Source organism: Chinchilla lanigera, unplaced genomic scaffold (genome assembly GCF_000276665.1).
Source record: "Chinchilla lanigera isolate Chin_1 unplaced genomic scaffold, ChiLan1.0 scaffold00036, whole genome shotgun sequence".
NCBI classification, from domain to species: Eukaryota; Metazoa; Chordata; class Mammalia; order Rodentia; family Chinchillidae; genus Chinchilla; species Chinchilla lanigera.
In genome coordinates, this window is record NW_004955437.1 from 13,545,066 (window position 1) to 13,565,892 (window position 20,827).

Below are 20,827 nucleotides of genomic sequence, written 5' to 3' on the forward strand. Positions count from 1 at the left end.
CCTTTGATCCACACTCCCCCCCAGTCCGGCCCCTAACTCTGAGCTCAGCCGGCAATGAGCATGGTCTGAGATTAGGGCTACCCTGGGTGAGGGCCCCGGGCAGATCCCTGCATGCAGCAGATTGGGGTTTTGTCCCTAGGGAGGGGGTCTGGGGGATTATAGCCCTGGTAACTGACGGGCATTCTCTCCCTTCTCCCTTGCCCTCCCCATTCCTCCTGGGGGGCTCTGTTTCCCGATCATCACAGAGCCCAGTGAGAGGCCCCAGGAAAGGACTCCAGAAGCTCTGGCCAGGGCTAGTGGAGCCAGGGCTCCAGCTCAGCTCTTTCAGCCTCCAATCCTGCCCTATTTCCACAGGGGGTTTCTGTCCCATGATCTTTTTATTCTCTTTCTTTTTTTTCTGTGTTCTTTGGGGTATTTTGTTTTTTGAGACAGTGTCTGTCTAGGTAGTTTAAGTTTGGTCTTGAACTCAACATATAGCAAAACCAACCTTAAACTAGTGACGATCCTCCTGCCTCAGCCTCATGAGTGCTGGGATTATAGGTGTGCACCACCATGCCCAGCCTGCTCAGTGTTTTGTTGTTGTTGTTGTTTTTAATCCACTTCACTAAGGAATTACTATGCCAGGGACTGCCCAGATTTGTGTGGCCTCAGACAGTCCTCACAGCGCTTGCTGTGAGTCCTGCTTTATAGATGGGCCAACTATCCCATGCTACTCTGTGATAGATAGCAAAGTCTGACCAAATCCTGGACACAAGGTGACCAGAGTCCCTTGCTATACAGAGGGGATACTGAAACCCAGATAGAGGGAGGGACAAACTCAAAGTCATCAAGAGTTGGCTGGCATCCCTCCCCTCCCTGCCTAGCATAGTGAGCCTTGTCCTGGAAACTACTGGAGTCTTCTGTGGACCCCACGGAGCTGGCGCAAGAGGCCAGGGCTCCCCTTTGCCACAGAACCAGGGATGGGACATCTGTGAAAATGCCAGCTTTGGGTAATCATGGAGGCATGTAGGCCAACCTGGCCTTGGAACAGCCTGTAAACTTCAGCATAAACACAATTAAATTTTTTATTACATTATATTTCATACATATAAAAGACTATTTGTGAGCTATGAAACATATCACAAAGAAGGTTCATGACCGCTCTGCTTCAGAGCTGGATTATTGTGGACACCTGGGAAGATCCGCCACCTCCAGCCCCCACTTCCCGAGGGTAATCACTCCCCAAATTTTGTTAATCCCTCTCTTCCTCTTTTTAACAATAATTTTACCCACAGGTGTGGGTGCACTTTTGAGATCTTGCATCTACCCTCCATTCCCAGAAGTGCCTTCTCTAAAGGGATGGAGGGAGATCTTCAAAATCAACCTGCACCCCAGCCGCGTGTGACCCTTTCCCCCAGTGCTACTTAGTACCTGGCTTGGTTTCCTGGCTCCAGCGAATGCTCTGAAACAGGACAAGTCTTCCTGATGCAGCCAGCGGGAGCAGGGCAGCTGGGCCTTCCCTGAGCAAGGCAGGTGACCAAGCGTTTGCATAAGCAGGTGTGGCCATCTAGGGCCTTTCTTACGTGGGCTGCTGCGAAACAGACCCTTTCCAGTCACAGCCCCAAGGGGTCATTTCGGGGAGGCTTTTCCTCTTGAGTCTGCTGTAGTCCTTGGGCATCCTTCTCTCAGCCCTTCCCCCAGGGAAGTGGGACTCATAGCCAGTACGATCCCAGGGTATCTGAAGCTGAGCTTCAGACCCACAGCTGGTGCTCCCAGGGGGCCAGGACAGAATCCGAGCCTGGACAGTCCTGGGTTTGGCCTTTACCCATCTGCTGTGTTGGTGTGTGGATGTGAGACACTTGTACAAGTTGTTCAGTGCAAGTGCCTGTGAGTGTGTGTGACTGCGGGAACACGCACATTCATACACATGCTCACACTCATGAGTGTATAGGTGGCCCCACAGCCACGGGCCCTGTGGAGCATAGAGGGATGCTTCCTTTCTCTGTTTTTGGCTCCCTATCCCAGAGAGGTTTGTTCTCTCTTCAGGGGTCACACAGTGCGCACTTCTGGGGGGCCTGCTGAGTGCAAGGCTTGGAGGGTTTGGGCAGAGCCCTGTGAGGAGCCCTTCTGCCCTGTCTTCCTGTCCCAGGGTCTCTGCAGCCAAGTGCCACTGCCTCCACATCCCAGAGGAGGACCCTGAGGTCCCGAGGCCAGACAGGCAGCTCCAGAGCCAACACTGGGGATGGGACAGTGAGACCAGCAGTCCTGAGGGACCCCAAATCCTCTCCTGGGCTCTTCTTTCTTCAAACTGCACCGGGAGGACATATCCCTGGGTACCTGTAGGTGCGCACTGTAGCTGCAGGGAGCAGTGGGGATTCAGGACAGCTGGGATCTGAGTGGGGCTGGACAGTGTGGGTCAGCACCACCAAATGTCTACACTGGGGACCGGCCACACCTGCCTCAGTGCACGTGTGCACACTTGTGCTTGTGGGTCCACAGGGGCCCAGGAACAGTTGAAGCAGATCCTCTGCTGCCCAGCCTTGCTTTGCTCCATTACTCCAGCTACCAAAGGAGTCCTATGACTTCTGGTCTTCTTGTCCCTCTGACCCCCAACGGGACCTAGTGGCCAGTGGAGGTGAATTTAAGCATGGCTAAGTGCCCCCTCCTGGGCCACCTTCTCTGCCCTTCAGGTGGCAGTGATGTGATTATTATCTGGCATGAATACAGAGGTAGCAGATTCCCCGTCTATCTGTCCAGTATCCAGGCACCACCCAGAAGCCCAGCGAGGCTTCTTCCGGATGAGGCTGGCCATGTGGCCGGGCAAGTGTGGTCTCTAGCTGTGGACTCTGACAGTGGACAGAACCCAGGAGTCTTGCTCCAGCTGCAGGTTCTAGGAGGGTCACTTCGCATAGGTGAGCCAAGTCCCTAAACTATACAGAAAGGATGGACGCCCTCCTTTATGATGCCAGAGACAGTGACACTGGCTCAGACCAGGGTCAGAAAGAGCAGTTGGGGTGGTCCGTGTTCATTCTTATAAGCACCACACCCAGCCAAGCCCTGTGGCTTCTAGCCCCTCCCCCCAGGCCACAGGACTTGGGCCTGCCTTGTATCCCGGGGGATCCCCGATTCCAGTCCTGGCACCACCTTCCAACTAGGTGGCCTTGGGTATCTCACGGCCCTCGGGCTGCAGCAGCCTCAGTCCCAAGGGAGCACACCAATCCAGAGTCATAAGAGGTGAGGATTCCCCAGGAGACAGCAGAGAGGACCTGTAGGTCACAGTGCCACATCTTGTGAGATGCTGGAGCACAGCGTGGATAACAAAGGCCCATGGGTGCCCTGTGGGTCTCTGTCCTTGGGCACCTAGCACCTGGCCTCCATTTGGGCTGAAGGCTGCATGTCACCCGTGGAAGGGAGAACCATGTCTGTTCGGGGATCCTCTCCTGCGCCTTGTGTCACCTCCCCACCGCCCCAAGCTTCCATGCTGGATTGCTCCCCTCTGGAGCCTGGGGCTGCTTGGAAGCTGGGGAGGTGGCATTGGAGGGGCAGAGGTGATCTAGTTCAGAGCATCTCTCCTGGCCCTTACTTACCCTTCCTCACCCATAGGTGGAACTGCCAGTGAAAGAGCTCAAGAGAGCCGCCCAGGCTGCTGCTGGGGACCCGGTTTCCCTACTGTCTGTGTGTGGCAGCCGCCAGCTCCACGTTGGCAGCCAGTTCGGGTCTCTGATTTTAATGATTTCCTGAGTTCATTCCGTTTCCTACCTCAGGGAAAGAAGGAGAGGTGATCCTCTTGGAAATTCACATAATTGCTTTTATTTGATTTTTATTAAAATGCATTCAGGAATAATGTGATTGCCCCCTTTATTACGTTGTTCATCAATCTGGCATGGGAATCCGCTAAGAAAAATGCGGTGGGTGCAGGAGCCTGGTGCATGGTGGGGAGTGGGCACCCCGTGGTGGGTTCAGGGGCTCCCTTGCCTTGCCCTGGGGGAGCCACTGCCTGACGCTGAGCCCCTGCTGCTCCTGTCTGGGAAGGTGGGCGCATGTTGGGGATGCTGTGAGCTAATTCTTGACGCCTCCCACCCCAGCCTAGCCCACCTCTCCTCTGTTCCTCTTCTGCCCAGCTCCTGTGGGGTCCATGGCCATCTGGCCTCCCAGCCTTCCCCGGCCCCTGCTCCCCTTGGCACCTCATTGCCTGCACTTTGATGATCTCACTGTCTTCAAACCCAAGGCCCTCAGCCCACTTTCCCACAACTCTCCTAATCATGCGACTCCTCTGCTCAGGAACCTCAGTAGCTCCCAGAGACTTCTTTCCCACCTGGAATTTTACCTGGAGTTCTAGACCTCTACTCAGACCTGGATGTGGGCCTTGCTTTGTTTTACCTTGTGGGGCATTGGGCAAGTCGCTCTTTCTTGGCCTCACTTTGTTGATGCCAGCAAGAACAGAAAGTCATTCCATAGGGTCAGAGGGAGAAGTGTGCACAGGCTCCGGGTCTGCACCTCGTGCAGATGCGAGGACATGGCCCTGCCTGGGAAAGCCTGCAGAAGCTGAGCAAGGGGCACATCTGGCTCTGACCTCTGCAGAGGCCGCAGTCTGGCTGCGGTGGCCACGGTGACGGGGATGATTGTCCTTCCAGCACTTCGGCCCCCATTCCCAGTAGTCCTGCCTCACCTTCCTCCGGTGGTTTCACCCACTTCTTGCTGCCCTCTCTCGGGACTGGTTGTTTGTAGAAGAAGGGCATAAATGTGTTTGCTGGGCTTCCTGGAAGCTCCTAGGGTATGCTGGGGACCCACCGCCCCTGGTAGATGAGGTTCTTTCAAAGGGCATTGTTTCGCAGGTGGACACTGCCAGGAGAAGCCCTTACACCCTTAGTGTGAGTGGGCCCTATGGACATCAGGGCAGCCCCTGTGTAAGTGACCCTGGTTCTGGGGTGTTCTAGGGTGTTCTGGCCCCGCTGCACAGGAAGTCAGGGAGCATGGGGCAGGCACTGACTTTCAAAGCCTGTCTGGGGGCTTGAACAATTTTTTTATGAGTCCACGTTTACAGTGCATAACGAATGCATTCATTATGGGGTGTTGGTTCAGATACGTGTTGCATCTCCGTCCTTTTTATCTTCCATTCCTCTCTCCCTCCATCCCTAGATCCCCTTCCCATGTGTAAAAGGTCTACCTCTGTGCTTCCTATCATCTTTTATTTTGCTCTTTACATTATTTATAATTGGAGTTTCTCACATAAGAGAAGCCACGTGATAGTTAACCTTCTGCGCCCGATTTATTTTGCTTAGCATTATGGTCTCAAGGTGCATCTATTTCCGTACAAATGGCAACAGTGAGTTGAGCAGTTCGGCTGTGGGGTCCTTGAGGGCTACCTGGAGCTCCGCCATCTAGCCGGGCCCCTGCAACAGGGCTTGGCGGGCTCCACTCCACCTTCTGCCTGCCCGGCCTTGCCATTCCCACTCTTCTCTGTTTATCAGACTCAAGTCCTCTGTCTCTGCCCAGAACCTGTGTCAGTTCCCCCTTCCAGTCTCCAGTGGCCCCAGGGCCTCCTCCATCGCCTCTCAGAGTAACCCAGCGAGGGGACAGAGCCCAGAGCAGGTGCCCCAGAACCAGCTTGTCCCGAGAAAGTGGCTCTTGGAGCCTGGCCCCCAGGGCCTATGTGCTCAGGCAGAGCTGGTGCCACCTCGGCACCTCTTATCTCCGGCCTCGGGACCCTCATCATGTCTGTCCCCAGCTCCCGAGCAGCACGCTTATCAGATCTCGGTTTCTCTCCTAGGCTGCTGCCTCAGCCTGGCTCCACCCCGCCCCCATGTCAGCCCTTTCCTCTCCGAAGGATGTTCCTTTTCCTGTCACCCGCAAGCACGGTGCACAGGAAAGTTTGTTTCTGATGCTTTAAGAAAGCTTCCTTCTGGGGAGGGGTGCGGGGCTGTCTCCTAGGCCTGCAAAGCCCCATGGGGTGTGGGTGGCAGCTGGGGTGCCTGGGGGGAATGGGGGCTGTTGGAGGCTGCGCTCACAAGCCCTGCTGCTGGCTCCCGGAAGCGCAGTTTCGAGCATGCAGGTAATAGGGTTGTGCACAGCTCCAGTTTGGCATCACAGGATCCATTCACAACCCTGGGGAAAGCTGTGAGGCTGGGGCCTTCTTGGCCTTTTCCCAGGGCAGGTAGCTGGGGCCGGCGGAGCTGAGGGCAGAGCTTCTAATGTGTAATCTGGCTCTGCACATGGTATGGTGCTGCCTTCAAAGATCACCACCCAGCCCTTTCCTCCTTGCCCACCATTCTCTCTACATGCATGGGCTGCCCCCAGCCAAGCAGTGCAGCTCCCCAAAGCCTCGCTTCTGGGCCCAGGCCGGGAGTGAATAGGCCAGGAGTTCTATAAGCTGGATGAGAGCTCTAACTCTTCATGCTGTGTGGCTGTAGGTAAGTCACTTGGCCTTTCTGATTTAATTAGCTATCAAATGACATGCATAGAGAAATCTCCAAGACCTGGTGGATTCAGTTAAGTGATGAGGCAGGCGGTCAGAACCCCTGTGTGTTTAACAAGTGCCTCAGGAAGTTTCAGTTGTCAGGCAGGCTGAGGAAGAACCAGCCTGAAGTGATAGGGAGCCATGGCAGGTGGGGGAGAGAGAGAGTGGCATGGTTGAGACCATGTTCCAAAAGACTCTGTGGGCAGCAGAGTGGAGGACTGAAGGGGAGAGGTGGAGGCTGGGAGGCCACCCAAGGGGACTTTGAGTCCCCTCTTTGAAAAAAAGAAGGGACCTTCCCTTTGGAAGCAAGAATGACAGAGACCAGGCTGCCCGCACAGCCCAGGGCGGACATCCATCCAGGGCAGAGTCCCAGGGTGGCCTCGGCCAGCAGCAGGGGGAGATACACACACAGTGAGGTATCTTCCGGAGGGGACCCAAGGCTAAACACGACAGTTTTGTTACCTGTACACCTTGTGCACATAGCCTGAAGATAACTTTATGGAGTATTATTAATAATTTTGTGCACAAAACAAAGGTTCATGGTGGGGCATTTTCTGCTCGGGATGTTGTGTTGTCATGTGAGTAGTTTTGGATTTTGAAACGTTTTGAATTTGAGTTTTCAGATTATGGGTGCTGAGTATACACTGGGTGTATTGTGGCCGGCTGGGCTTTGCAGTTCTTTCCTCTGGGGCTGTCACAGAAATGCCCTAAGCCCAGGGCTCCTTCATCACTGAGATGGGACAGCCCCCTTCCCCCGGGGCATGAGGTCTGGGGAGCTTTTGTGGTTGGGCATGCAGGAGGGACAGATGACAGCGCTAGAGACCTGTTCAAAGACCCTGGCCTGAGCCTGCGACCACTTTGAGCCAGGTCTGGAAGGCATTCTGATACTTAGCTCCAGTCTAAACCAGGGAAGCAGCACCCCGTGAGACATTCAGGCCACGAAATCCTGGACCATGAGCACCTCGGCCATCGCCAGTGCAGACTGAAACTGAACATGAAGTCCAGGCCTTGCTTCCCGGCACTAGGACATCTCAACCTTCCTAAGTGAGCTTGGAACTGGAAGCCCCACAATAACAGAAGTGGGTGGGTGGCCAGAAGCCTCTTTCTCTCTCTCTCTCCCTCCATGCTTCCCCCCCCCCACTTCCTGTCTCCCTCTGTCTTTCTTTTTTTGAGACAGGGTCTCATTATGTCATTCAGGCTGGCCTTGAACTCACTTTGAAGCCCAGGCTGGCTTTGATCTTGCAGCAATCCTCCTGCCTCAGCCTCCTGAGGATCACAGATGCGTACCACCATGCCTAGGCCAGAAGCTACTGGTTAAAGGAAAAATCAAGTATGTGATATTTTAGGCTGGGGATGTAGCTCTGTGGGAGAGCACTCACCTAACACATGCAAGGCCCTGGGTTCCACCCCAGGATGCAAAAAGCAAAGACAAAAAAAAAGAATGTGATATTTTGTGCACCTATGCATTTTGATGTAGCATCACACCTAGGAATAGTACCATTAGTCTGGGAGGCTGAGGCAGGAGGCTCACAAATTCAACCCTAGCCTGAGTAATTAGTGACTTAGTAAGACCCTGTCTCAAAATAAAAAATTTAAAAAGGGTTGGGGATATAAGTCAGTGTGAAGGTGTTGGGTATTCAATCCTTAGTGCCTAAAGATGTAAAAATAAAAGATTCTATTTTGCCTTTGTGTATTTCATGTCCAATGCTCTCTCTTCACACAGGCCTGAGTTTTGGACCTGTATTATTTTCCTTCTCTCTGAAGAACTTCTGTTAGCACATCTTGCAAGGAAGTTCTACTGGAGACAAATCCCCTCAACTTTTGTTTATCTGAGGAAACCTTTATTTCTCATTTACTTTTGAAGGATAATTTGTCAAGCAACAGAATCCTAGGTTGATGTTTTCTCTCTCAATATTTTAAATATTCCATCCCACTCTTTTTGCCTGAATGACTTTGGAGCAACATGATGTCATTCTGACCCTATCCTATGCATCATAGTTTCTTTTGCTTCTCACTTATTTTGAGGACTTTTCTTTATCTTTGATTTTTGTGCAGTTTGAATGTGATGAGGTAGGGTTTTTTTTTTTTTTTTTGTCTTCTTGAGACAGGGTCTCGCTATGCAGTTCAGGCTGGCCTTGAGCTCACTTTATAGCCCAGGCTGGTCTCGAACTCACAATGATCCTCCTGCCTCAGCCTCCCAAGTGCTGGGATTACAGGCATGCGCCACCATGCCTAGCTACGATAAGGTAGTTTTTTGGGATTTATTCTACTTGCTGACTTTTGAGCTTCCTGAGCCTGTGTTTAGTGTTAGTTGTTAATTCTGGTGAAATTCTCAGTCATTAGTGCTTTAAATATTTCTTCTGTTCCTTCTCTCTTTCCTCATCTCCTGATGTTCCCATTGCACATGTATAGCGCCTTGTGTAGTCCTGTAATCCAAGCATGAGCTGTTCTCTTTCTTTCCATCTTTTTCTTCTTTGCTTTTCATTTTTGGAAGTTTCTACCATTTCTAGCATTTCTTTTTGATTCATTCCTTTTTTTTTTTTTTTTTTTGGTTTTTCTCTGGTACCAGGAACCAAACTCACGACCTTGCGCTTGCCAGGCAGGCGCTTTGCCGCTGAGCTAAATCCCCAGCCCCTGATTCATTCCTTTTGATTCATTATTAGAGTTTCCATTTCTCAGCTTATATTACCAATCTGTTCTTGTTTTCTCACAGCCCTCAGCATAGTAACCATGGCTATTCTTTTATTCATGGTCTGACAGTTCCAACAACCCTGCCATATCAGAATCCAATTCCGATGGTGTCTCTTCTAAATGTTCTATCTTTTTAAAATGTCCTGCAAGGTTTTTGCTGAATGTTACACCTAACGTACTGGGTAAAAGGAACCTGGTACAAGTGCCTGCAGCAGTTTCTGCTCATGGGAACCTGCTCTGGTGAATCATGATATCCACTATCCATTTGTCTAATGGGGGTGGGGGACAGATCTCTAATGGATCTAAGAAGAGCTAAGAAGAGTGGTTGGTTTTCAGTCCATCCATCTTCTCTCTTGTTTTGAGAACAAGAGTGACAACTTCTAAACCTCTTATGTGCTAGAGTGGAAACTGGAAGTCTGATATCCATGTGCTTTGACACTTCTTGCAAGTATAATCCTTTATTCACCAAATAACCTTGTCAGTTCTGTAAAGATCAACCACATAGGGTGTGTGTGTGTGTGTGTGTGTGTGTGTGTGTGTGTGTGTGTGTGTGAGACTATTTTGGGACTTTATTCTATTCCATTGATCCCATATTTTTCTGTATATCAATATCACACCTTACTGATTACTGTTAACTAGATAGTAAGTCTTGAAATCGAGCACTATAAGTTCTCTAATTTTTTTTTTTTACTACTGTTTGGATATTCTAGGAAATCCTATTTATTTTCATATAAATTCCGGAATTGGCTTATCAATTGCTTTTTTTTTTTTTTTTTTTTTTTTTTTTTTGGTGGTACCGGGAATTGAACTCACAACCTTATGCGTGCAAGGCAGGCACTGTGCCACTGAGCTATATCCCCAGCCCCTCAATTGCTGTTTTTAAAAAATATCTGCTAACCCTTTTCCTCTTCCTCTTCTCTAGTAATTGTCTCCTACATTCTGTCATCTGTTTTGGGTTTTAGAGAGAACGTGTGCTATTTGCCTCTCTGAGTCTGGGTTATTTTGCTCAATATGACGAGGAAGTATAAGATAGGGTAGTAAGAGTCATGAATATGGTCAAAATACGTTATACACACCCCCCAAATGTGAAACTAAGGGAAGGGGAGGGTAAGGGGTGATGGGGGAAATGATTAAAATGTTAGAGGCATGTACAAATCTGCCAAGGTGAAACTCATTAATATGCATTAATGATAAATGTGGGGGATATTTTATTGGTTTATTGTTTTCTGAATGACTTTTTTTTTTTTTTCCAGTACCGGGAATCAAACTCGTGACCTTGCCAGGCAGGCGCTGTGCCGCTGAGCTAAATCCTCCTTTTCTGGTAATATAGTGTTCATCTGAAGTTGGTATCAGTCTAATGCTGACCATGTGAACCAAATCAGGAAACCCTCTACCTCCTCTGTACTTTGAACCAGTTTGTGTTTGAGCTTGTTTATTACTTAAAAGTTTGATAAAATCCACTATGAAGCCTTATGGGCCCTGAGTCTCTTTTGTGGAAAGATTTCAGGAATTGAGTTTCTGTGATAGACTTGGAACTATTTATATTTTACTTTTCTGGTGTTGATTCTTGTATTTTGTGTTTTTCAAGGAAATTGTCTCCTTTATTTAAGGTGCAAAAGTTACTACCTTAAAGTTCTACGTAACATTCTATTATTATCCTTTTTAACAGCTCTAAGATCTGTATTGATGAACTCACTTTGATTCCTGATATCAGAATATGTGTGTTTTGTTTCTTTTTTCTTGATCAGTCTGGCTAGAGGCTCATTGATTTTTTCCTGACTTTTTAAAAGCATAAGCTTTTGGCTTCATTGAATTTCTTTAGTCCAGTGTATGCCCATTTTCTAGTTCATTGATTTCTATTCTTTATTGTTTCCATCCTTCTACTTAGGTTTTAATTTGGTTTTCCTTTTTCAAGCTTTCCTAGGTGAATCAATGGTAATTTGAGAGTCCCCAAGTCCACCCCCAGTTCAGTGGTTTCCTCAGAAGATTGACAAGATTCAGCCTATATCCATACTTCTTGTTAAGAGTCATGACAGAAAAGGATGCAAAGCAAAACCACAAAGGGAAAAGGCACATGGGGTGAAGTTTGAAGGGAACCACACAAAAGCCATGAGAATCTGCTGGTGTGCCATCACACAAGATGCACCTAAATTATTCTAGCAGCCAGTTAGGAGAACCCCTGTGAGATCTGTCTTCCAGGGAGGTTGATCAAAGGCTCTGCACCTAGGGTTTGCCTGCGGGTTCCCACATAGGGGATCTCACTGCTATGTGGCGTAAACCAGTATTCCAGATTCCCAGTGGGAAGGCAGTGTTTTGTACAAAGCATCTTGTTTCCAAAAGCAGTTCAGCCACAGCCAGTCACTTTTATCGGGAAGTGACCTGCTGAAATCCAAGAGGGCAGGTGCCAGCCAAGGACCAACGCTGCATGCAGAGCTTCCTGGGGCTCCCAGTCTCAGCCCTGCTCTGCTAACTCCTTTCTGCACTGATCTTTCAAATTTTTCATTCTGTCAACATAAAGACTTAAAGCTATGTATTTCCAGCCATTCTTCTAGCTGCACTGCGTAAATAGACATATTATATCTTTGTGTGTTCATTCACTTCAGAATATTTTCTGATTGCTCTTATGATTTCTGTTGTTCTGTCTTCAAGTTCCCACATCTTTTTGTTTGCAGGGTGTTATCTGCTACTCATTTCTTCCTGTGAAATTTCCATTTCATATATTATATTTTTCCACTCTAGAACTTTTGTTTCTTTGTTATGGTTCCTATTTATCTCTTCTTTATCTTTTGTAATATTAAGTTATATTAATACATCTTTGCAGTACATATTGATGACATTCATCACAGGGAGCTGGGACATGTACATAATGCATTTTAATTCTTTTTACTTCCCCTTCCACTCCTCTCCCTTCCCTCTTTGTTATCTTCATGTTTGCTCTTAAAAGCCTTTTTGGTAGCTACCATTTTAATGTAGTTGTTAATTCGTTACAACATTTTTATATATTTGTTAATCCCATAATCTCTGTCTTCTAGGTCTGTTTCTATTGAATCATTTTCCTTCTAGCCGTGAGTTATATTGTCCTGCTGTCTTTCCTGTCTGGTAGTTTCTGTTTGGATGCTGGACATTGTCATACTGCATTTTCAAGTGCTTGGATTTGTTCTCTTCCTTTAAAGAGTGCACTATTGCTCTGATTGGCAGGTAGTTGACTTGTGGGTCAGGTTGCTCCTTTTTAGGCTAATTTTAAAGCATTGTTAAACGGATCAATGAAGCTTCTCTGCCCTGACTGATTGCGACTCTGAGTCACTCAGCTCTGTCTGAGCATGACCAGTGTCCAGTGCTCTGGCCAGTTTCTCTGGCTTTTTCCTGGCCACACTGAGTCTCACCCTAGGCACATGCAGCTTATAATTCAGGCACAAGGTCAGGAGGACACCTGTGCAGCCTGCTGGAGCTTTTTCTCAGCCAGCTCCCTCCTCTCTGGTCTCTGCCCCCACTTCCAGGCTTTTCAGCCTCCATCTCATCACCTCATAGCCTGTGATGTTCCACTCGGGTTCCCACTGTCTGTTTAGTGGTCTGGAATGGGTGTCGAGCTAGAAAACTGAGACAGTGATGGAGTTTTCCTTCTCTCAGGAACAGGTGATTTGTTCTATGTGAAAACAGATGTTTCTTCTCCTTCTCCTCTTCTTCTCCTTCTTCCTCTTCTTCCTCTTCACTTTTCTCTCTTCCTTTCTCTCCTCTTCCTCCTTCTCCTCTTCTTCCTCTCCCCCTCTTCTTCTTCCTCTTTCCCTTCCCCCTCTTCCTTCTCTTTCTTCTAAGGTAGGGCTTGTTACTGTGGTATGGCAAGAAGTGGACTCACTGGCCATCTCTTTTGGGCTCCCACACCCATATTTGTGATAAGCAGAGGTTGACAGAAAGAGGCATGGATGAGGGGATCTTAGAACAGGCTACATAAAGGAAGGTTGTGTGTTCACAGCACATTCAGGGTGGCAAATGTGATACATGTGGAGGTTAGAGGTAAGCCAGGATAGCAGGAGTAGGCAGGACTGTGTTAGCAAAGGAATGGTGGTCTGGGATCTCGCATATCATCCTGGAGGTCTTGAGGAGACTATAACTACCATCATTATTGTAATTATAATGACAATAACATGTAACTGGTTAATTTCTGAGTCCCAGGAACAACCCTTGGCTCTTTCTATAAATTTTCTCATTTATTTCTCTAGCCAGCTCAGGAGCCTCTACAGCGTCACTAGGAATTACCATGTGCCATGCGCTTTCTTTAGTACTTTACATACAAATCTCACTCAATCTCTTAATAACACCATTACATGTATAGTTAGGTCTATTTTACAGCTCAGAGAACTGAGGAACAGAATGGGAAATGACTTGTGGTCACACAGAGAATAAGTAGTGATTGGGGTGACTTTCTTTTCTTCACAAATACTCAATAGCATTGTTATAATAATAATGTTCTTACACTACCAAGGCACTACCTTCAGGTTATCCAGGGTCTGCAGCTCTGTTACCATAGACACCATGGTTGTTGGTGCCCAAGGCCATCATGCCTGGTGGACATGGCATTGCTTGACAATCAAGCTAAACTCACAATGTTTAAGAAGAAGTTCTGACATTCTTGGACATTTCTCCCATCAAAAGATGGCCTCTAATTCTAAAGGGTTGTCTTTTGTGACTGTCTCCTGGTGGCTAGAAGTGGCAGGATTGATGTTGGGTGACTTCTGAGATATCTAAAAAGGCAACTCAGTTACTTGCCTGAATATTTCTCTTGAGACTCCAGCCTTGGGAGCCCTGATATTTTTCTTGTCCCTGTAGGATGCCTCTTCTAGGATATCATATGATGATTCCAGTGTGTAGTGGTGGTGTTTGGCTTTTACTTAGTGCATTGCTGTAGAGAAGCATCCACACTGCTGTGTGCGTCAGGAGTTTGGTCCTTTTCACATGTGAGTAATTTGGTGACCCATTCATTTGTCACTGGTTTGGCCATGGGGGCTGGAACAAGATGAATGCTCCATGAATGTGCATTAAGTGTCTGAGGAGGTGAGTGAAAGCGGAGGTGGAGATGCATCTATAGATCTGTTAGGACCTGGCTTTGAGGGAATTGGAGGAGGAGGTGATGAGGAGGTAAGGTATAATGATTGTCACTGCCTAATTCACAGGTATGCCCACCACTGTGCTACACTGTGACAGACGCTTCTGCCCACCCTGAGTGGAGTGTTGGCCTGAGAGGCTAATCACTCACGAAGCAGGTAACATCTGGGCGGTAAGTTCCCAGAGGAAGGAAGGGAAGGCAGGTGGGGATGGATATGGGGACAAGTGAGGGCGGAGATGGTGGGGGCAGGTGAGTGGGAAGTACAGTAGCCAGCAGGGCAGCCACTCAGGGAGAGTTCAGCAGATCTCCCTTTGGAATGCCAAGAGCATAGAATTTGGTGTCTTCTGCCCAGGGAGGAACCCTAGTGTGAAGGCCCTTGTGGGGGATGAGTCCAGTGTGTGTGGCGAGCGGCCAGGTGGGCTAGAGGGTGTGGGGCGCATCAGCCACCTCATGCTGGGCTTCTACTGGGCAGATGATTGGGAATCTGTTGTCATTGTGTCAGGTGGAAGGTGACAGAATTAGGGTCTTGTTACTTGTCAGTGACAAAAGGACTGAGAATGTGTGTAAGGGACTGGAGGGCAGTGTTCCAAGTACTCCAGCTGAGGAACAGCAGGGACCTGAAGGAGCAGGGGCAATGGGAACAATAGATTTTACACCAACTTAGAGGTTGCCCTGCCAGGATCTGGTGACTGGTTTGATGGGGGTGGGAGGGGACTAAGACTAGCTCCCACTCTGGGAACCTGGAGAGCTGACTGATGGTAGCGCCAGACCTGGGAATGGGGTAAAGAGGAGATGAGTAAGTGTGGGAGCTGTGAGATTAGTGTGCCTGCAGGATTCCACATGGAACGTACACGAGGCAGGGCTGGACACAGACTTGGAAACAGGGCACACGGGGGTGGGGTGGGGTGGGCTTCCCTGGAAGTGAGCCAGGAGGGCGGAGGACGGCAGCACAAGGTAGAGACCTGAGGTCTCAGCAGGCAGTGGAAGGACAGATAAGGAAGGATGGTGTGGAAAGGCGGCATGGGGGGCCCAGAGGTTGTGTTGGGAGCCCGGAGAGTGTGGAAAGCAGCGTGGGCACCAGGAAGTTCTCCATGCAAGGGTAGTCAAGTGAGCTCCTCTGCAGGACACAAGGACAACCAGTTCCTGGTGACTTTAGAGATTAACCCCTGGGAGAAGTGGCAGAGGGGAGACAGCCTGAGACACAGCTCTTCTTTGCAGTGTGGTTGCTGACAGGGGTGCAGGGTCCAGGGAAGCTTCAGATGGGGGAGCCGGAGTGGCAAAGCTGTTGGTAGGGGGCATCCCAGGCATCTTCTGCTGTGGGTCAAACCCCCAAACTAGGGCCTTGTGGCAGCAGCCATTCATCACCACTCCCCATTCCCAGATTGTCTGGGCTCGACTATTGCTTCTTCTGGTTCATGCGGAACAGGCATCTGTGCGTTGATGTGGGTCATGGCTTGGAGCTCAGCTGAGGCTGCCACCCAAATGTCCTGTCCTTCCACCATGGTTGGGCCTCTTCTCTTCTCTCCTGACCACTGGGCTCCTTTTCCAAATGATCCAAAGCAGAAGCCGCAGATGTCTTAAGACGCAGTGTTGGAAGTCACACTGTGCTAGTGCTGTCGTATTCTATGGGGCAGTGCAGGTTGAAGGCCAGCCCAGATTCAAGCAGTGGATGTGAGAATGGACCCCCAAGTCTTAGGGGAGAAGCTGCAAAGCACTGAGCAGTCTTCAAGGAAGAGTGAGCCTCCGAGGACTTAACCGAGGGATCCACCGTGACATGCTCTGATAGGGCACAGGGCACCTCTGCTGAGCATGGCTGTAGAGAGACGAGGTTTGGGATGGGGCTCCAAAGGAGAGGGTCAGATTGGTGCTATCAGCAGGATCTGAGCACCTCAACCAATCACAAGGCTCCCAGTGGTGGAAACCACTTGGAAGTCTGCCCTCCCTTTGTAGGCTGGTAGTGGGAGAGAGTAGCCAATAACAGCATTTTATTGAGTGTTAGTATGTGGCCTTAATCAATTCTGCCACGGGCCCTAGGAGGTGAGTGTTGTGATGCTCCTTTTATAGGTGAAATAATTGTGGCTCAGTGAATCTCTCTCCTCCTCTACTCTACTCTCTTCCTTTCTCTTATCTTTTCTCTCCCTTCTCTCCCTCCCTCTCTCTTCTCTCTGCCTCTGTCTCTCCTCGCTCTTCTCCCTGTCTCTCCTCTCTGTTCTCTCTCTGTCTCTTTCTCTTTCTCTCTGTCCTTCCCCTGGATGAATGTCCGCACTGATTGTCTGCACACAAAAGCTATTTGCTGTCTTCTGCCTCAGGAGCAGGAAGGTGTCACAAAAACTCCTGAGAGGAGGGAAGCCGTAATAGATGAGACTTTCACAACCCTCCTCCCCCAGGAAAGTGGGGTCAGGGTGTGAAGGCAGCCTCAGGGTGGTCCTCAGGCAGAACAGAGCTTGGGACTATGAGGTCCATGCCCCCTCAGCACAGAGGCGAGGAAGAAGGAGGAGATGGTTGGCTGCAGCAACCGTGGACTGGTGACCACCATTCCCACCACCCTAATCATACTCTTGTGATATTAATAAAAATAATTTATGTCATGTGACTGCTTTTTAACTAGCTGCTTTCAAGACTTAAGACTGGGATTATAAAAGGCATGCATTTATAAATTATTAGCACAGAGCTCATAAGCACATATACTTTGGGGAACACTTTGGTAGCACTTTAAATTAATTTATTGTCATTCATTCCAGCTGTCTGTGATGTAAACCTTCAGCTATAAATTTGTACCATCATCTGACACACCATTAACTAAGGTGCTGCCCGAGCCAGAGAACATAATAAAACATTCAAATACAATTTCTGTAGGGACGAATGTCTTCCCTCTCCTCCCTCTCCTTTCTTTTCTTCCCTCTCCTCTTCCCCGTCCTTCTCCCCTGTCCCAGTGACAAGCAAAATTGTGAGAGAAGGCAGGTGCTTGGGAGTTGGCCCTCCATAGAGCTCAAGGGGCTCCATCCCATTGCACAGGTAAGCATCAAAAGTCCAGAGAAGGCTGGGGTCTAAGAGCCTACAGTCAGTGGAAACCATACTGCCCATCCCTCTCAACCACCTCACTGGCAGGCAGGCTGAATCTATGCTGCAGGAACCTTGGCCTGGGCATAAGCGGGCTCCAGAACTCAATGAGAAGATTGGAACAAGGAATGAGATTTGAGAGGTGTTTCTGGAGGTGCAGTCAGAACTGAATTCTGAGGAATTCTGGACAAAGGGGAGAAAAGAATACAGAAGGGTTCATTCCATGACTGATGCCTTTAAACACCAAACAGGCAAAGAGTGACTATTTTGGAGGATTCAGGGGACAGAGCCCATGCACTAGAAATCAGTCCTGGGGGGAGCTGGGGATTTAGCTCAGCAGCACAGTGCCTGCCTGGCAAGCGCAAGGTCGTGAGTTTGGTTCCCTGTACCGGAAACACACACCCCCACCACCAAAAAAGAAAAGAAATCAGTCCTGGGGGACAATTTAGAGATCCACAAGGATAGATGTGGTAATGATGGAGTTGGCATAATTTAGAGTTAGCTTCCCATCCTTGCAGGGCTTTGGGGCACATGGATGGTGTACTGGCTTCCTATAGTCACTGGACAAATGACCATAAAAGGTGGGACCTAAAAAAGAAAAGGTTTACTGTTGTCTTAGTTACTTTTCTCTTGTTGCTGAGAAAAAATACCCAACACCCAAAGTTAAAGGGGGAAGTTTATTTAGCTCACAGTGTTGTGGAGGTTTCAGTCCATAATGGGCTTGCTGCAAGGCTGGGTGGCACATGGCAGAGGGCCAACAGTTAATGGTGGCAGAAAACAGCAAAAGCAAGAAGAGAGAGAGGAGGGGAACAAGGCTCTTTCTGTCCCTTATGTTGTATGCAGGCTACCCACCCTAGGTTGGATGTAGCACTCATACCCTGAACCCCAGCACACTGCACTATGAATGTATCAAAGGACATCACACACTCTAGATTCAGCTACCTTCAAAAAGTTTCATCTAAAACTGTATGAGGCTTTGGGGGGACATCTAGGCACAAACTGTAACATTCCACCTCTGGGCCCCCAAAGACTCATGTACATTCTTTTACACAAAAGACATTTAGTCCATTTCTAAGAGTTGCTGAAGTCCTAACAGTTTCAGCATTGCTGCAAAGTCTAAGTCCTAAGTCTCCTCCAAAATTTAGGGCAAACTCTTAGATGTGAGCCCCTGTACAAATGAAAAGAAAGTTAAACATTCAATGGCACAAGATAGATATTTTCATTCCAAAAGTTACAAACAGGGGTATACAAAGAAATGGGACCAAAGCAAGTCCAAAATCCAGCAGGAAAAGCATTAAGTCCTGTAGTTCCACGTGCAGCATCTGAGATAATCTATGGCAAGATGTGAACTCCAAAGGGCCTTGGTGGCTCCACCCCTATGGCATTTTTTGGTAGTTGTAGCTCCCATGGCTTCTCTCTTTTTATTTTTTTTAAAATTTAATCCATGGCTTCTTGTTTGGGATGGCTGTGTTCCCTCCTTGCAGTTTTCCTCAGATCATCCACATTCCTGGCTTCTCCAAATTTCTGGGGTCTCCACTGAGCCTTTGGCTTCACACTCACAGCTTCACACACTGCCCTCTCAGGGTCACACTGCTTGGCCTCCCAGACCTTCTTCTGAAATCTGAGAGGAAGCCTTCTTGACCCCACAACTCTTGCATTCTGCATGTACCTAAAACCAGCTCCACATGGATGATGCTACAGTCTGCTGCCTGCAGAAGCAAAAGCCAGGCTTCCCTCTCTCTTGGTTGTAGGGGCCACGTGCCTGGATTGCTGAGCACTCTAAATCCAATTCTGAAGAATAAATTCTCTAGGCTACCTCCATTCTGGAACATGGTGCTTTGGGGCTGTCTTCTCAAAGCAAAGTCTTTCACTTTTTTAATTTTGAGACTGTAAACGGTGGAGTCCTGCTGCTTCTTGTGATGTCCTCAGGCCATCTTTTCTATTCTGTTCCTTCTCAGCAATCAAGCTCTACTCTATCTTTACAGTCCAAGCTTTACTGGCTTCCTTTTTGGCCAAACTCACACATTTTAAATCATTCTGCTGTGCTCTTTGCTCTTGATTCTCAATATAAATTTGGCTAAAAGTCCCCAATAATAGCCATGCCACTGCTTCAGCATTCAACTGCCTTGAAATTCTTCTACAGGATTAATTAATCAATTGCCCTTCATCTCAATCTCAGGCAAATCTCTGGACATGAGAAAAATGCTGACAAACTTTCTGCCAAGCCATAACACACATGTCTGGAGTCCAACCACCAGTGTAGTCCTTCTTTCCAGCAGAAACCTTCAGAGCCTGGTCTTTATTGGCTTTCTGGTCTTCTGAGCTGTGATCAGAATCTCCTATACAGAGCAGCCTAAAGTGTTACAGCTCTACTTTTTCAGCTGGGATCTCTGAATCATTCCAAGAGGTATAGTGACAGCAATGACCCCACTTCTCTGGTACCAAATTTGTTGTAGTCAAGGTTTGCAAAGAAATAGATTTAACATAGGGCACATAATTTATAGTTTTTTTGTTTTTTTTTTAAATAATATTTACCCAAAGAGTCAAATGCAGAAGAGTGCCAGAGATCTGTCCACACATTAGAAAACCAAAGAATCCAACTGAGGGCCTGGATCCCACAGCAACATCCTGCACGAGTCAAGATCAAAACCTAGAGCCCATGGCAATGTCCTCCACAAGTCCAACTGGAGGCCTAGAGACCACAACAATGTCTCATGCAAGTCTGTACCAAGGATCTGCACTGGGAAGGCCCAAAGGTCAGTGGTAGATGCTAGAAAGTCTGTGTCAGTGGGATAAAGGATCTGTGCCAGCAGGCTGAGGGATCTGCACTAGAGCTAGTAAGCAACACTGAAAGTGATAACCAGAGATCCTCTCAAAAGAACCACAGCCATCCTCAGCGATAGCAAAGATCTGAGCTCTTCTGATGATGAGAACAGCCGAGTTCGTATCAGGAAAACCAGCATGACAAGCTTCTCTGGGAGAATCAAGAGCAAAGAGCAGAGCGGAATGATTTAAAATGCTGTGAGTTTGACCAATAAGGAAGCTCCATTAAAGCTGTGGACTGCAAAGATAGAAGAGAGATCTTGGTCAGAATTCCAAAATGGGTCTCATGAGGTTAAAATCAAGGCATCGGCCAGACTGCTTTCTTTCAGAGACTCTAAGAGAAAATCTGGTTCTTTGCTTTTTCCAGTGTTTGGAGGCCACCACATTCCTTGATTTTTTCCTTCAAAGCCAGCAGTGTTAGGCCAAGCTCCTCCCATGCTGCCACCTCTTGGGTACCTGGGATGACGTTGGGCCCTGAGTATAGGACATCATCTTCATGTCAAGGCCAGCAGGCTAGCAGCTTCATTCCATATGCAGTTCCTCTTTCCCCATAACCTAATGCTTCCCGGATTTCAGGGCTGGGGTGTCCCTCTTTGGAGGCCATTATTCTGTCTACTGCAGACAAGCAGTAAGGACACCGAGGTCTTCCTCACGAAGAGATCTTGTCTAATCTGAAACCAGAGGATATTTTGATGCTGCTCTTCAGCAAGAGGGTG

The 20,827-nt window shown here is 48.5% G+C and overlaps 1 long non-coding RNA gene across 1 annotated transcript; it reads left to right on the forward strand.

Annotated features, from left to right (window-relative positions):
* The first annotated feature begins 13,827 nt into the window (after positions 1-13,827).
* LOC106149114 lies at positions 13,828-16,821 on the forward strand. The gene is made up of 3 exons (XR_001235078.1): positions 13,828-14,079; positions 14,296-14,399; positions 16,515-16,821. It is a non-coding gene; the product is annotated as an uncharacterized LOC106149114 (long non-coding RNA).
* The last annotated feature ends 4,006 nt before the right edge of the window (positions 16,822-20,827 follow it).